We start from the raw sequence: 7,741 nt of genomic DNA on the forward strand, positions 1-7,741 counted from the left end.
GTGTGTCTAAGATACCTTTAATTGCTATATACTACTGATAAGTTCAGTTCTCCTATGTGCATATCTGTCTCCTCTCTATTTGACATCTCTTTCCCATCCCAGCATGCCTACCACAGCCAGTGCTGCAGTGATACAGCAGAAGACAGCTGGTGTGGGAAGAGTCTTCCAAAAAGCAGACTTTTAGTGCATAGTCTAAAAGAGGAAAATTGGCTCAACTAAATTTTTTGAGAAATCTTGAAATCTGAGATCTGAAAGTTGTGTTACTGAAATAACTGGCTTCATCTCCTTGCTGTCAGAATTGAGATCTGCTTTGAAGTGACAATGGTTTTTGCAGTGTCTGTTAAGCACAACAGGTATATTTTGGGTCTGCAACACAGCACAAGCCATGATAAAAGACCTTGTGCAGCACAGCTGCAAAGGCTGGATCACAAAAGAACTTAGCAGATCTTGACAGGATGTTGAAAGCAAGTCATAACCTGGGTTTTACTCAGACAGAGAGGAAGAGAAGTACCTAGTGCTGGTAGCATCCAGCTTTCACTGCAGCCTATGCTCTTTTAAAAACTTTGCATGTATGCCTTTGTCTCTGGTGAGCTAAAAGAGGCTTGACTCTTCTTGGAGTTGCATGGGAAACTCAGCCAACCAGCTCTTCTTTGCTTTATCCTTTCACTTCTTGTAATATGATGGTGCCACCCTGAAGCTGAAATAGAGGGAAATAAAGAAATCAGAGCGTACAGGTAAAGGACAGATAATTGCAGGTGCTCAGAAATCAAGCAGTGGTCATAGACATATGTAGCCAGGTAGATCACAACCATAAGATTCAGCTTGCATGATGCTATTTTCTTCAACTACTCTAAAAACAACATCTGAAATCTTTCTCCAAGAAATAAACTAAATGAAAGTGAGAAACATGAACGTTGTATTGGAGTTATATACTCTATCCATTTTATTTCAATGTTAAATGTACCCTTCAGATGCTGTGCATCAGCAATTTACAGCTTTGGTTTTTTGAGCAAATTAATATTTGATCCCTCAGGCAAAAAACACTGTCTGTTTAGAGTTTATTAATGTATCTGTACTGTACCCATAAATTTAATATATACATAGGTATCTAACACCTGTATTTTTATACAATTTTTTTTGTTAAACATTAAATATAAATCAAAATCAAGCAAAGATTATGGAAATGGTAGATATACTAGGATATAACTCCATCAACATTGAAAGACAACAGAACTATGGAGATAATGCAGAAATTATTAGTGCCACCTATTGGTGGGCAATGCAAACTTTGCAAGCTATAAAGCAGAAAAATAATACAAAAATAATATGCTAATTGGTTTCCAAAAGTGAAACTGCCTTTCAAAAAAAAACCATTACACTTTTCTTTTTTTTTCCTGGCATTCTTGTATGTTTTATCTTCCTCCATGCAATTTGAAAAATATTTATAGGAGCAGCAACTTTTAAGTAGATAATGAAGATGGAAGTGAAAAACAACATTTCAAATTATGAATGCTACTAATTAAAGTGAGGAGCATTATTCTAAAGATTCTCACTTTATTCTGAAGATATTTGCTTCTTCATTCAAGAAGGAAAATGAGCAATATTATTCACACATCTAGCCAAATGGTATGGGCTAGAGAAGATGAAAAATAATCTATTCATAGCCTTTTAAAGTATAACAATGTTCATTATCAAAATTCACTGAAATATTAATAATTTTGTTACTTTTTAAAAATTCTCAACTAATTACAGCTAATTTAATTTTTTTTATTAGGGGCTATGACAATTTTTAAAGAGAACTTTTAAAGCAAACCAAATTTTTAATGGAAGATATGCCCAATATAAAAGTAACAAACATTTTACAGGAAATATAACATGGTTTTGTGACCCCGTGCACCTAAAACAGTCAAAGTGTGAGTATACTTATTTCTATGCATAATATATACAAAGAACTACTGCTCTGAACTTGAGATAAACATGTGAATAGGAGTACTAATGTCACAGATCTGGCAAGGTCAACCAATTTGTTGTAACCTATGATTCTTCCTGCAGGTTTAGTAAGCACATGTCAATTACTTCTCTCCAGTCTTGAAGGAAAATAAAAGAGCCTGAACCATACACTACTTCACAGAATCATTCCAATTTGACAGAGAACTATTGGCAAGTGATTTATCAGGAAAGCGATTCAAGTCTTTCTGTGCCCACTTTCTATACTTTTGTTTGGAACAGACTTCCTTGGCTTAATTATGAGAATATTATGAGGCAGTGTTAAAAGCTATGTGTGACATCTGCTGATTCTTTTCTATCCACAGTTGCTCTCTCACAGAAGGAAATTAGATTATTCTGATACAATTTTGTTTTGACAAATCCATATTGACAGTGAATAATTTCCTTGGGGTTTTTTAGACATTTACAAGTAGTTTATTTGTTCTAGTATTCTTCCAGGAACTAAAGTATATCTAATTTCCTAAAATTGTTTCACATTACTTTCAAAGATCACTGTTGCATTCATTCTTGATCATTACGAATTGTCTTTGTCTTTTTAGAGCTACTTCTATCATCTTTGATATTCCACCAGCTTATTCTTCAAGTATCACAGCTAATTGAAAACATCTAACTCAGTAATAGGCATTTAACCTGTTCCTTCCCACTTAGAGCCTTGATCTTAAATTTTCTCGATTGTTACTCATTGCTGTAATATTTCATCTCTCATCCTTATAAATAAGAGTGACTCAGAAAAAGTATTAAAAAAAACATGTCAGTCATCTCTAGAGTGGTTTTCTTTTCTTTCTTTTTTTTTTTTAACTGCTATTTAATTTAATTTAATTTGGTTTTGTCCTTTTTTTTTATGTGATGATGATTTTATCATCATCATGGCCTTTGGGACTGGAATCTATTGCATGACTTAATAATTTTCAATTCTGTGGCATCACATTTATGCAATGCTTCCCTACCCTAAGGAAATGACCCAGCTTTACCTTTTCAGATGCTGCCTGAAAAGGTCAAAATTTAGCAAATCTTTTACGATCTGTTCTGGGTTAGTTTGGATTTATACCCTTAATATTGCTCACTTAAGTAATTCCTAGGTTTCTTGAATTCTAATATTTTTTACAAGACAATTCTTGTTTACTGAAGCCTACTTTCCTGAAATCTGATGCCTTTATTTTGCTCTTCTTTCCTTTGACTTTCATATGTCTCATGAATTATTATTGTATGGCTTTCTCACTCACTTGTGCCTTTTACCTTTATGGTCTTGATCAATTCTTCCCTAGTCATTACAACAAGGGAAAAGTCTCTCTTTCACTTGAGCTGTTTGCAATCTACATTTGCAACTGTCTCCAGGGCATTTCAAGGGCTTTGTGGCCAGTTCACGTCTTTTCCCAAAGGAAGTACACAAAGCTAAAATGCCTTGCTATCCTTAAATCCTGACATCAGTACAATTTTTCCATTTGATTACAAATTGTTTGAATATTTATGATGATAATCTGTTGTTTATCTGTCTCTTTTGACAATGCTCTTTTTAAAGTGTTTTCTAAAATTATTTTAAAGAGTTATATAAGTATAGCAAAAAGACAGATAGAATTCATAACACAGACTACATGCCCCAGCAATCAGACTAGGCCAAGCCAGCACTGGGATAACTGGCTGAGAGCATTGAAAACAGACATATCTCTTTAAACTGTGAGTCAGAAACACTTGCCAAAAAACTCTTCCCATGTTGCTCATTGTAACATTCTAGATAGGATTTCTTAGTTTGCTGCAGTGAAAGTTGAGTTACTTGCCAGGTTATTTGTAAGAAGATTATTATTTTCTTTTTAAAATCACTGTTTCCAAAGTAAAATTTAAAAAAAAAATCATAGGAAGTTATTGCCAGAAAATAAAAAAGGACTTTCAAAGACTCTTCATATCAGTAAATATAACAAATTAGGTAAAAATCAATAGAATCTCTTCTCTAGTTATGTTTGTGAAATAGATATAGATTTCCATTTAATAAAAATTAATTCCTTACCTTTTAGCTGTTCTGCAGCTTAATAACTGTCTTGAAAAGGTTTTATTTCTTGCTGTCTGAAGTCAGAGGGAATTTTGCTGCTAACTTCAATGGAGAAAGATTTCACCTGAAGCAGTTCAGTATAATGATTTCTTAATAAAATACTGGAGATTAGTTTGAGCTTTATTACGTCAGACATCTGCATTCACATCTCTCTATTCCAAGGATCTTCTATTTATAAATGGATACTACTGAAAGGCTGCTGATTATCAAGGTGGTGAAATCTATACTAGAGCAGACCCTGTCCTTTTAAAGTATTTATGACTAGAGTTCCACAGGCTTTGTGGTTCTGGGAGGGGGAATTTTCGGTACATCTTTCACTGCTGCTGGCAGATGTAATGTAGGGGGCTGAAGTTCAGCAATCAGTTAATTGATTACAGCCTCTGGCTCAGTGCTTGCCACAGTCTCCCTTTTTGCCTCTGATTTTCACAGTATCACTAGCTTCTTTATTCTTTCCCTTCAGTACAGCTATCTTGAGTTAGAACAAAACAAATACTATAAACTACAGAATGCAGGTCTTTCACTTCTTTGTTTTCTCTTTCGGCATTTCAATAGAAAAGGAGACCCTTAGGTGCTGTTGAGTAGTAGCATTATTTTGTTAGGGAACTAACAGCCAGCCTAGGGGGACTTTTCAGAAGTCATTGCAATGTCATATGGCTCCCCAGTGACACTGGACTGCATCACTTACCTCACACACAGCCATCTGATGCTACTGAATCTGAGAAACAGCCATAAACATTGCGGTTATGGTGACCATTATCTTTCTCCTGAGGGATTTCACTCTTCCTTCAGAATCTCCAGAGTGATAGCACACCAGTACTGCAGTACACCAGATAATGATCCCAGACACAGAGGTAGACAGGTAGGATGGGAGAGGATAAAAATAATTCTCAACTGCTTTTTTGTAGTGTGGCATTTTATTTGGGTTGATAGAAGCACAATTCTCTGTGCTCATCTGGTAAGTGCAAACTAAAGAGTCTTCTTTGATTAAAAAAAATTGAAAGTCCCCTGGCAAGTGGAACACCACTGTGTTTCAAGGCAATTCACAACACCTTCGGACTCAACATCTTAAAGAACAAATGTATCCTTCTACTGTCTTTGTCTGTCATATGATTTTGGTTCTTTTTAAAAGACAGTACAAAAATAAATTTCTTGGTTCTAAAACTGGTAAAGCTCTTGACTACTACAAGCTGGAGAAAATGTCACTAAGCCTGCCTTCTTCATATAAACTTTCCTTTCACTTTCTGTATGGGATGGTTTCACACAGGAGCCTGGATTTGAACTGACCTGGTGTGGAAGATCATACATTTTTATCTTGCTGCCAAGTTATTGACCAAAATATTGAATTTTGTTCTGCATGACATGCAGTGAGGCAGACTTAATGCAATTTTTTTTTAAAGATAACTCCATCGGATAAACATTTTTGCTGAAAACCTTGAGCAGTTTGCTGAAAATACTGTAGATTAAAATATTATCAGGATTTTCTCAGACTACTGCCGTGAAGAGTCATTTCCTTTTTAAGGAATGACGCACTAATGAATTAATCAGAAAACGTGTTAAAAGTAATAGCCCTAGCAAACCCAACTCTCTACCACTTTAGTACATACTGCTCTTTCTAAATGCTGAAATAATTTCTGCTTACATCTATAGAAGAAATCTCTAAGAGCACTTAATAAACTGTTAGTTAACCCTAATACCTTAGCATTAAGACTGAATGTGTGGAATTTTATATAAGAATATATTTTCATGTTGATACAAGAATAATTTAATTTTCATTCCAAATAAGAAAAAAATCCCACATATTTGTTTTCTTAAACAGGATGTCCACGGTGGCGATATAAATACTATTTGCAAGCAGAATGGTGTGCATGACAGTTTCTTTGTGGTTAAACACTGCTCACAGAAATAAAATATAAGTTCCATATAAAGCCACTTATCCAAGGAGCTTTATTTTAGTAATAATCAAAACACCCTTTTTTTGTGATGAACATTGTATTTATGAAAGAAAGTATTTAAGGAAAACTAAGGATAAGATTGACTTCATGACACAGAGAGACATGATGGTACAAAGACAAGTAGCAACTCACAAGCGTCTCATAAAGGATGCATCAAGGGGCTCTTTGGAAGTCTTTCTCTATTTAATGGAAAGTAAATACTAAACCAGATTCATGACAGAAGGTCAGCGCTAATATGCAACACCCGATTCAGTGCAGGTTACAAGTAAATCAATCTGCTCCCTCAGTTCCAGGAATTCTCTCAAAAAATAAAGAGGTTTTATTGTTTAAAGGACCATTGTGTTATTAACTAAACTCAGTGTGTTGAGAATTGTGTAGTACAACTCTAGCACAGCATCCCTTAAAAGCTTCCTCTAAACAGTGCTTTGTTCTTTGTTGAGCTTTGCATTCATTTTCTAAGGAAGAACTAGATGGGGATTTCAGGAAAGACATGCTTCATTTTAACCCTGGGCCACAGAAGAGTCAGCTAATGCAGGCTCCTGTGTGATGGAGGCCCAAGGGGAGCTTTGAGGAACCAGTGGGCGAGTGATGGCTCCGATGCGCAGCAGCTCGTGGCCCACGGAGCGCCTGAGCTGTGCAGAGCTGGCGCTCAGCTGCTGCAGTGCTCGGCATCCCCGCAGGAACAGAGTTAAGCAGCAGATTAGCTCCAGCCTCACACAGTTACAGAGCACCACAGGACTGCTTTCTGAAGATAAGCTCAGCAGTTGTGGAGCTTCCCTCATAGGAAATGTGGGACACGTCACCAATGGGATGATGATAAAGGTGTAATGTTCGTGAATATCAACAAAAGCCTGATCTTTGTTTTCTTGCCAATTGTCTGACACAGGACAGAGTTGTGAAAAGCTAATCAGAGAACCACTCAGGAAATTGGAATTTCACTCATGGACACTTTTGTGAGGAAACAGAAAAATCTTTTAAGTTTTCCCTGGTGGATACTTCACACCATTAAATGTACAACAAATTACTTCCTCACATCCCTTGACTGCCTTCCAGCTTAACTGTGTTAAAACAGTAGAGTGCTAAAATTGTTCTTTGGAGATGAAGAAGCATGGTCATGCTTTGAAGTGAATAAATATGTAATAGCAAAACTGCTGCTTACCAACATGAAACAAATTACTTTTAAAAGGTAAGACATTACTTCCTCCTTTCTTATTTTTAAATTTAAAATTCCCAAGGGCTAACAAAAGAGAAAGTAGAGAAGTTGTCTATTTTTCTATAATGTCCAATTCAAAACCTGCAATTACATTTCAGGGAAATTTTCTTTCCTAAAGAAAATTCTTTCCTAAAGTAATATTATCTAGAAATTAGATGATTTTTATTTTATACTAGAGTATAATTTTGAAATAAGAATAAATTACTTCCTCTGTGTTTTGACTAGACGGACACTATCTGTAGTTAAGGGCATTGCTACTATTGACTGATTAATAAAACCAACCAAAACAGAGAAAGCAGAGAGGCGAACCTTTTGAAGCCTTAGACCAGGACTGTGCTTTACTTAAATTATAATGAGAAGAATAGAAGGGTAATGGTCAGATAGTACTGTGTGGAAAATCTAGCTTTGGTCTGCAAGCTACAGTCTTATGTTCTTTTACAGCCTTGTCTTGATCTACAGAAGTACACTGTACACTGGATTTATGAGAGCAGTTACTCAGTCTTTTTCCAGTTTTTTAAAGATTAG

General features: G+C 35.5%; 1 long non-coding RNA gene across 1 annotated transcript; it reads right to left on the bottom strand.

Moving 5' to 3' along the window:
- Window positions 1-470: 470 nt before the first annotated feature.
- On the bottom strand, window positions 471-4,259 carry LOC116183738 (uncharacterized). The gene is made up of 2 exons (XR_004148424.1): window positions 4,010-4,259; window positions 471-697 (listed from the first exon to the last, which is right to left on the bottom strand). It is a non-coding gene; the product is annotated as an uncharacterized LOC116183738 (long non-coding RNA).
- Window positions 4,260-7,741: the final 3,482 nt, after the last annotated feature.

Source organism: Lonchura striata, chromosome 2, assembly GCF_046129695.1.
Source record: "Lonchura striata isolate bLonStr1 chromosome 2, bLonStr1.mat, whole genome shotgun sequence".
Lineage (NCBI taxonomy): Eukaryota > Metazoa > Chordata > Aves > Passeriformes > Estrildidae > Lonchura > Lonchura striata.